The following is a 9,370-nucleotide window of genomic DNA, read 5'->3' as shown; positions in this document are numbered from 1 at the left end:
CACAAAATCAGGGACCCTGGTTTGATTCCACCCTCGGGTGACTGTCTGTGTGGAGTTTACACGTTCGTTGGTACATGTGTGGGTTTGCTCCAGGTGTTCTGGTTTCCTCCTACAGTCCAAAGATGCTCTGGCTAGTTGGATTAGCCATGGGAAGTGTGGGCTTACAGGGTTAGGATGCTCTTTGTGGGATGTTCTTTGGAGGGTTGGAATGGACTCAATGGGCTGAATGGCCTTCTTCCTCATTGTGAGAGATTCTATGGTCTCTCACCTGATATATCAGACTAAAGCATAGACTGCTGCTGACGCAAACTCTTTAAGATATACATTATTGTGTTTATAACAATAAATACATAATGTTTATAATAAAAAGATGTGTTGGCTTTATTATCAGTGTATTTATAGGAAAATATCTTGCCCATACCATTTTATTAGGGAAGTGCCATCTGATTTCGGAATCTTGGGAAATTCTGGGGAAAAAATAAATGAGGAAATGAGAAGAGGAAGAGTGTCATTATTAGGAATTTTTCAATAGCTCATTTGGAAAATGCCCCATGAGTGGTTGACCCTGAGCCATGTGGACTGTTGACCTTTGGTTCCTTGAGATAAATAAGCTGATGCCTGAAGATGGTCTCAGCATCTCAATGATGTCCCAGCTCATGGTGGAAAGTCCTTGGTGTGCACTACTGGCCAAGGACACATAGGATTCAATAGTGAGGCCTTTCACAGATAGAAAACCAAGAGCATTGAGTGTTTACATTCACCAATGAGGGCTGAACTCATTCAGTGAAAAGATCCCCAATATCCATGAATCTATAAATTAACACTCGTCTACTGCTTCTCAAAATGGGCAGAGTGAAGGGAAACAGGCAGTAAACAGAGACAATAAGAGCAAAGATGTCTGTGGAAGCAGATTTAATTGTAAATTTCAGAAGAGGATTGAATGTTGTTATGACCAGATATCAGCCAGAGTTCCTAAAATATTGTAGCCCAGGCAGGACACTCTGAAGTTCCTGGGTGTGAAGGAATGAACTGACTCCCCTTTGTAATTCAGGTGACCCCTCGATTGGTCACTTCAAGGCTGATTTTAAAAGGATCTCTTCCTGGTGTAATCCTTTCTCCCAAGCTAAATGAATTTGTGTTTTAAAAACAAGTCAATTTAATCAGCCTTTAGTTAATAAAAAAGCGAGTTTACTAGTTATTAAACATAAAAATAATTAATAGTGGGACACAGTGTGAAAGGGTCCTGAAAAGATTTACAAGGATGTTGCCAGGGTTGGAGGATTTGAGCTATAGGGAGAGTTTGAATAGGCTAGAGCGGTTTTCCCTTGAGCATCGGAGGCTGAGGGGTGACCTTATAGAGGTTTATAAAATCACAAAGGGCATGGATAGGATAAATAGACAGTCTTTTCCCTGGGGTGAGGGAGTCTAGAACTAGAGGGCATAGGTTTAGGGTGAGAGGGGAAAGATTTAAAATGGATCGGAGGGGCAACATTTTCATGCTGAGCATAGTGCGTATATGGAATGAGCTGCCAGAGGAAGTGGTAGAGGCTGGTACAACTGCAAAACTTCAAAGGCATCTGGATGGGTATATGAAAGGAAGGGTTTAGAGGGAATGGACCAGGTGTTGGCAGGTGGAACTAGATTAGGTTGGGATATCTGGTCGGCATAGATGAGTTGGACTGAAGGGTTTGTTTCCGTGCTGTACATCTCTATGACTCTATAGACACACAGATTAGGACTAGAAGCTGTGTTCAAAACTAGATACCGTTAAAAGGTATACACATCAGTCTAGGTCATTTGTGAAGAGTGGAAATTTAGTTGACAGCTAAGTAGTTGATTTTGGGTTCTTGACTTCATAGGTTGTTGAAATCTTTTGTCCTGTTGACAATGGATGGTTGACAGCACTCAGTCAGGAGAGTCTTTCATGCCCTGTTTCCTTCTGTCTGGCTTTCTTGCTGCTTGGCTTCCAATACTCGGAGCGAGAAACTAATTTACCTGCAATACAGGGGTGATTAGTAGGGGTTTCTTTGACTGTGACCTTCATAGTGCACAAACATTCAAATCCAGGCTAATACACACTCAAGTCACTAGCACACTGTCTATTATGAGTATACAAAGACCAGAATTGCAGTTGGTTTTTAACCCCTTTTATTACATATTCCAGGAAGGTCAAAATATAAAGACTGCCTTTAAGAGGTGGCGGTTTGCTGAGCGAGGGAGGGTGGCATATGGATGGATAATAATCCCCTCTTGGTATTTTTCTCTCCTCTCTCTGTTTGAAATGCTACTGATACCTGAGAAATTAGTCATTTCTGGGAGACCAGACAGAGCTTTGCCCGACAATGAAAGAATTTACATCTGCTATCTTTAGAGTCTTAGAGTTGTAGGGCTGTATAGCATAGAAACAGACCCTTCGGTCCTACTCATCCATGTTGACCAGATATCCACTCCAATTTGTCTATCAGACCAACAGATCCATGTCAAATGCCATATCACTTGCCCTTCATTCCTCCCTAGAACATCTTGACACCACGGACAGTTACGTAAGAATCCTGATTCTGGGTTAGTGGTGCTGGAAGAGCACAGCAGTTCAGGCAGCATCCAAGTAGCTTCGAAATCAACGTTTCGGGCAAAAGCCCTTCATCAGGAATAAAGGCAGTGAGCCTGAAGCGTGGAGAGATAAGCTAGAGGAGGGTGGGGGTGGGGAGAAAGTAGCATAGAGTACAATGGGTGAGTCGGGGAGGGGATGAAGGTGATAGGTCAGGGAGGAGAAGGTGGAATGGATAGGTGGAAAAGGAGATAGGCAGGTCGGACAAGTCCGGACAAGTCATGGGGACAGTTACTGAGCTGGAAGTTTGGAACTAGGGTGAGGTGGGGGAAGGGGAAATGAGGAAACTGTTGAAGTCCACATTGATGCCCTGGGGTTGAAGTGTTCCGAGGCGGAAGATGAGGCGTTCTTCCTCTAGGCGTCTGGTGGTGAGGGAGCGGCGGTGAAGGAGGCCCAGGACCTCCATTTCCTCGGCAGAGTGGGAGGGGGAGTTGAAATGTTGGGCCACGGGGCAGTGTGGTTGATTGGTGCGGGTGTCCCGGAGATGTTCCCTAAAGCGCTCTGCTAGGAGGCGCCCAGTCTCCCCAATGTAGAGGAGACCGCATCGGGAGCAACAGATACAATAAATGATATTAGTGGATGTGCAAGTAAAACTTTGATGGATGTGGAAGGCTCCTTTAGGGCCTTGGATAGAGGTGAGGGAGGAGGTGTGGGCGCAGGTTTTACAGTTCCTGCAGTGGCAGGGGAAAGTGCCAGGATTGGAGGGTGGGTTGTTTGGGGGCGTGGACCTGAGCAGGTAGTCATGGAGGGAACGGTCTTTGCGGAAGGCGGAAAGGGGTGGGGAGGGAAATATATCCCTGGTAGTGGGGTCTGTTTGGAGGTGGCGGAAATGTCGGCGGATGATTTAGTTTATGCAAAGGTTGGTAGGGTGGAAGGTGAGCACCAGGGGTGTTCTGTCCTTGTTACGGTTGGAGGGGTGGGGTCTGAGGGTGGAGGTGCGGGATGTCCTACTCATTGACTACAGTTCAGCCTTCAACACTATTATCCCCTCAAGACTGATTACTAAACTTAGTGATCTCAGACTAAGCCCCACTCTCTGCAACTGGATTCTCAGTTTTGTGACCCACAGGCCACAATCAGCGATGATTGGGGACAATATTTCATCCTCATTAACGCTCAACACTTCCCCCATGATGCCCCCCCCCCACCAACCAGGCATGCATACTCAGCCACTACTGCACTGTATATCCATGACTGCATTGCCAAATACCAGATGAATGCCATTTACAAGTTTGCTGATGACATCACCATAGTCAGTCAAATCTCAGATCGCGATGAAACAGACTACAGACGGGAGGTGGAAGACCTGGGAAAATGGTGCACTGAGAATAACCTAGCTCTCAAAGCCAGCAAAACCAAGGAACTCATTATTGACTTTCGGCTGGATGTTACTCATGCCCCCTTACACACTAACAGCACAGAGATGGAACAAGTGCAGAGTGTCAAGCTCCTGGAAGTGGTCATCCATAACAAGCTTTCTTGGACTCTTCATGTGGACGCACTGGTTACAAAGGCCCAACAAGGTGTCTCCTTCCTCAGGCAGCTGAGGAAATTTGGCATGATGGCGAATACCCTTGTCAACCTTTATTTTGTACCATCGAGAGCATTCTGTCTGGATGCATCACTACCTGGTATGGCAACTGAACAATTCAAGATCGGAGATGGTTACAGAGAGGGGTGAACTCGGCCCGGACAATCACAAAGGCCAACCTCCCATCTACAGAATCCATCTACCAGGCCCACTGTCAAGGAAAGGTCGCCAGCATTCTCAAAGATCTATCCCGCCCTGGCAATGTTTTTCTTAACCTCTACCATCGGGGAGAAGGTACTGAAGCCTGAACACACATACCAGCCAGTATCAAAACAGTTTCTACCCTACTGTTGTTAGAATACTGAATGGACTCACAAACTCTTAACATTCACCTGTCCCTGTGTTTTTGTTTTTGCCACTGTTTACCTAGTATTTACTATCTATGCTACTTAACTCTGTGATCTGCCTGTATTGCTCACAAGACAAAGCTTTTCACTGTCCCTCGGTACACAAGACAATAAATTCAATTCATTTCAACTCAATTCGTATCCTAAATTGATCTAGTCCCATTTGCCAGCATTTGGCCTATATCCCTCTAAACCCTTCCTATTCATATGTCCATCCAGATGCCTTTTAAATGTTGTAATTGCTGTAATTATTTTCTGTCTGTAGCTGTCCTCTTTAAAAACAATACATTTTGCAATTATAAGTTAAACATGTCCATAGTACATCACGCTTCTGATCCATTATCATCACAATATGTACTTAAAGTGGAGAAAGTTGTGCAGAGCTCTGGTGAAAGAACTGGCACAGTTTCCCTGGGCTGAATGGCCTCCTTCTCCCCTCCCTCCATGATTCTGTGATCTTATTCTGAACACAAAAGCATGCCAGTGGGTATTATTACTTTTTCAAAAGCAGCTTCTATTGTTACACCATTAATACAAATTGTATCAAACAACCGCTAATGGTTCTGACACCTCCAGTAATGTCAGCATTTGTTATGGCCTGATGTTAATGGTTTCACAATCCAGTTCCGTGAAATCCTATCAAAGGGGATAGCATATCCTGCTTTTTTGTTCGAGGTGTTTTTTTTTAAGGAGAATGCACCATTGAAAAGCCAGGGGGCTGAAATTACCCAAAAAAAGAAAATCTCTTTTGTAAAGAGAAAAAGCCCTTTCAGAACTTGTACCATAACTGACTGGCAGGACTGCAATTTTCTCACCATTTGAGACAAGAGGAAACAGCCAGATGAACACTGTCATTGTTCTGTATAAGAGTACTTTGGAAAGTCAATGTCAAATGATACTTTATATACCCTCATATTGCTACCCTGTGTCTTCCACCAATATCCAGAAGCTCCTCTGGAATTAGGTTTTATACTAATACCCCCCCCAACACAATCTTGGAACATAATCATGGTTTTTTTTCCCACATGAGGTGATCACTGGAACTGACAAATCTTGCACTGGACTTCCTTCAAGTCCATAAACTCGAGGATCTTTCACTGAAAAGGCTGCACGCAGTGAAATCAAAACATGCCAAAGCAAGCTGGATTTGGAAAGGAGATTTGACAAGCTTACAAAGACTAGTTTCTCAAGTTTGACACCGTCTCAGTCTGCAGTGCTTTCAAAATTTGAGACTGGACTGTCCAAAATTTCAGCAGACTCTCCAAAATTGTTTGAATGCAAATCAGATATCACTGTTCAGCTTTTTCAAGTGCAGTGCCAACTTATTTGTCATGATGTGGGGGCTTGATATTATATTGAAGCTAACATTAGTAATCACAGCTTAATTGTAGAATCCCTACAGGGGGCAAGGAGGCCATTTGGCCCATCAAGTAAGCACTGACCCAACCCCCAACCCCCACCCTCCCATCCTATCTCTGCATTTCCCATGACTGATCTACTTATCCTTCATATCCCTGAACACAATGGGCAGTTTAGCATGGCCAATCCACCTAACTTGCACATTTTTGGACAGCGGGAGGAAACTGGAGGAAACTCATGCAGACACAGGGACAAAGTGCAAACTTCACACAGACAGTCATCCAAGGGTGGAATTGAACCTGGGTCCCTGCAACTGTGAGGCAGCAGTGAGCCACCATACCAGCCCCAAACACTGAAAGCAAGATGATGAATTTCAAAGATGCCAAGTTTGACCTCTAATTTGGACTGTTCACTGACCTTGGCCAACATACAGAAGCAGAATTGCAACTGGCCTCTTCTCTTACTTGAGAAAAATAGCTCAAGCTTCAACTCCCAGGATTCTGTCAGCACAAGTGCATATGGGTCATCATTTCAAATGCCAGCGTTGGTTAGGCCACTTTTGGAATACTGCGTTCAATTCTGGTCTCCCTGCTACAGGAAAGATGTTGTTAAATTTGGAAGGATACCGAAAAGATTTACAAGGATGTTGCTGGGGTTGGAGGGTTGAGCAACAAGGAGAGGCTGATAGGCTGGGGGAGTGTTGGAGGCTGAGGGTGACCTTATAGAGGCTTATAAAATCATGAGAAGCATGGATAGGGTGACTAGCCAAGGTTTTTTCCTGAAAGTAGGAGAGTCCAAAACTAGAAGACACAGGTTTAAGGTGCGAGGAGAAAGATTTAAAAGGGACCTAAGGAGCAACTTTTCACATAGAGGGTGGTGCATGCACGGAATGAGCTGCCAGAGGAAGTGGTGGAGGCTAGTACAATTAAAACATCTAAAAGGCATCTGGATGGGTATATGAATAGGAAGAGTTTAGAGGCATATGGGCCAACTGCTGGAAAATGGGACTAGATTGATTTAGGATATCTGGTCGACATGGACAAGTAGGACAGAAGGGTCTGTTTCCATGCTGTACGTATCTATGACGCTGTGACTCTAAGTCACCCTAGTCATACTAGACCAGAGGGCTGCTCTCTCTCACGAGAGGGAGATGATGGGTGGTGATTTTAACCTGTGGGCCACCATACCTCAGGTGAGGGGAGAGGTTGAGAAAGAGAGTCCTTCATGGTAACCGCAGCTGGTGATAGAAATCTAACCCACACTGTTGGCGTCATACCACTTTGCAAACCGTCTGTCCAGCCAACTGAGCTAAACCAACTCTTCAACTTAATAAATTCGCATTTCCCCCCCACCACACATCCCCATTCTGCATCCTGTTTACAGCTGATGCTAAGGACAACAAGGGGAGATCACACTGAGGAACTGGAGAATGAGCAGCACCAACTTCTGGAAAAATGGCACAAACCAGCCTGTCTGTTTCATTCAGGGTTCAGCAGAAGGAAATCCTGAGACCACCTGTGGAAATTGGCACCACCATTCACCCTGAAACTGAAAATGGGCATGGACAGGCTTCAGAATGGGCAGCATTACATCAATTACTTGGTTTGTGTCTCATTTTCATGCACAGTTCTGAAGAAGACTCATACTGAATTTGAAACATTAGCTCTGCTTCTATCCCCACAGATGCTGTCAGACCTGCAGAGCTGTTCCAGCATTCTCTGTATTTGTTTCTGACGCGCTGAAGTATTTCGCTTTTATTCATACACATTGTTGATCAACACTAACTCTTGGGTGTGTCCTGCCCCAGAGGGAAAACAACAGTAAAACCCACTGGCACTTAGAATTGAATATAGTGGGGCTGCATATTAAAGTATGCATGATGAGTCAGACCAAGGGTGACCAGGGCAGTTTGGCCAATTTTGTGCCCCCTGCCCTCCTCCTTCCGCCTCACCCTCCAGATCCATGCCAGAGCTGTCAGTTGTGATTCAGCAGAATTGAATGAGTCATCTCTAAGTCAGAGGTTACGGTTTCAAGACTCAATGGACATTTGAGAACAAGAGTCTTAGCTGACATCAGTACAGAGAGAGTGCTACAATGTCAGAGGTGCTGTTTTTTATTGGAGGCAAGTTTAAACTAAGGCTCTGTCTGCCTTGTCAAGAGTATCTCAAGATAATGTTGTATAGAAAAGCAGGTAAAATCTTCCTGACACCTGGCCAATATTTCTTCTTCAATCATTATCACTAGTTTGAATGATCTGATCATTGTCATATTGCTGTTTGTGAGAGTTTCCTGTTTGCAAATTGGCTGCTCTATTTAAAGTAGATTTCTACAGTGTGGAAACAGGCCCTTCAGCCCAACTAATCCACACCAACCCTCCGAAGAATAAGCCACCCAGACCCAACCCTGTCTACCTAATACGCCTAACACTATGGACAATTTAGCATGGCCACCTGACCTGCACATCTTTGGATGTGGGAGGAAACTGGAACACCTGGAGGAAACCCGCTCAGACACAGGGAGAACATACAAACTCCACACAGACAGTCGCCTGAGGCAGGAATTGTACCTAGGTCCCTGAGGCAGTGGTGCTAATCACTGAGCCACAATGTTGGCCCTACATTATAGCAATAACTGCACTTCAAAAGTGTTCGTTAATGGGAAAGCACTTTTACAATGCCCTGAGTTTGTGAAATGTACAATAAAAATGTAACTCATCCTTTATCTTCCTTTCCTCAAAGTTCATTCCTACACAGTTTGACTTTTCCAAAAATATCATAAGATTGGGCTGAGAGCTGACCTGAATTCAGGTTCTGGCATGACCAACACTGAGTCACTGTTGCTGGTAATCATGACTACTGCTCGATTATAAGTGATTGTGTTGCTGCCCTGTCTCTTTAAAAATTGATAGCATACCTTTCAAGTTGGACAAGGCATCTTTTTCTGCATCTGCAGAGCCGTACGTTTTGCCAGAATCTCAGTGTGTTAGAAACCACAGGCACGGACTTGCGTTCCAGCATCCCTCCAAAATGCAGCATGCTGAAGCATTCCTGAGTGTGGCTTTTCAGCCCTGGGTTTGCCAAGAGCTAAGTAAACAGACAGTGACAGGATAGGGATGGGCAGTCAGTAGGCTTGTGGTGAGTTTTGCTGCCCGGACTGTTAAAAAGTTGTGGAAAATTGTGATTGCCAACATCTGGGCATCATGAGATAGAGAGGGGAACAAAATAGGGTATCAACCACCTTGTCCACACCTTAGGACTATCTAGAAAGCTCACTCAAATTTGCAAGCAGGACAAATGGTAACTTGCCTCAGTAAAATGCTGAGAAAATTGAGGTCCTCGATATGAATCTAATAACACCGTTTTTATTCCCCTCCATCTCCTGCAGTCACTGATGCCCAACAATGTGCCTCTCCACTAACACTGTCAGCATGCAAAAATGTCCTTCCTGTAAGTGCAGCTAGTGAGT

The 9,370-nt window shown here is 44.7% G+C and overlaps 1 long non-coding RNA gene across 1 annotated transcript in view; it reads right to left on the bottom strand.

Annotated features, from left to right (window-relative positions):
- Positions 1 to 1,167: 1,167 nt before the first annotated feature.
- Positions 1,168 to 9,370, bottom strand: part of LOC140469018 (uncharacterized) — a 77,989-nt gene continuing 69,786 nt past the window's right edge. Inside the window, exon 4 of the long non-coding RNA XR_011955922.1 lies at positions 1,168 to 1,995. This is a non-coding gene — a long non-coding RNA (uncharacterized lncRNA). The remainder of the gene's footprint in view (positions 1,996 to 9,370) is intronic.

This window comes from Chiloscyllium punctatum, chromosome 48 (genome assembly GCF_047496795.1).
Source record: "Chiloscyllium punctatum isolate Juve2018m chromosome 48, sChiPun1.3, whole genome shotgun sequence".
Lineage (NCBI taxonomy): Eukaryota > Metazoa > Chordata > Chondrichthyes > Orectolobiformes > Hemiscylliidae > Chiloscyllium > Chiloscyllium punctatum.
This window is presented reverse-complemented; position numbering and strand designations above follow the sequence as displayed.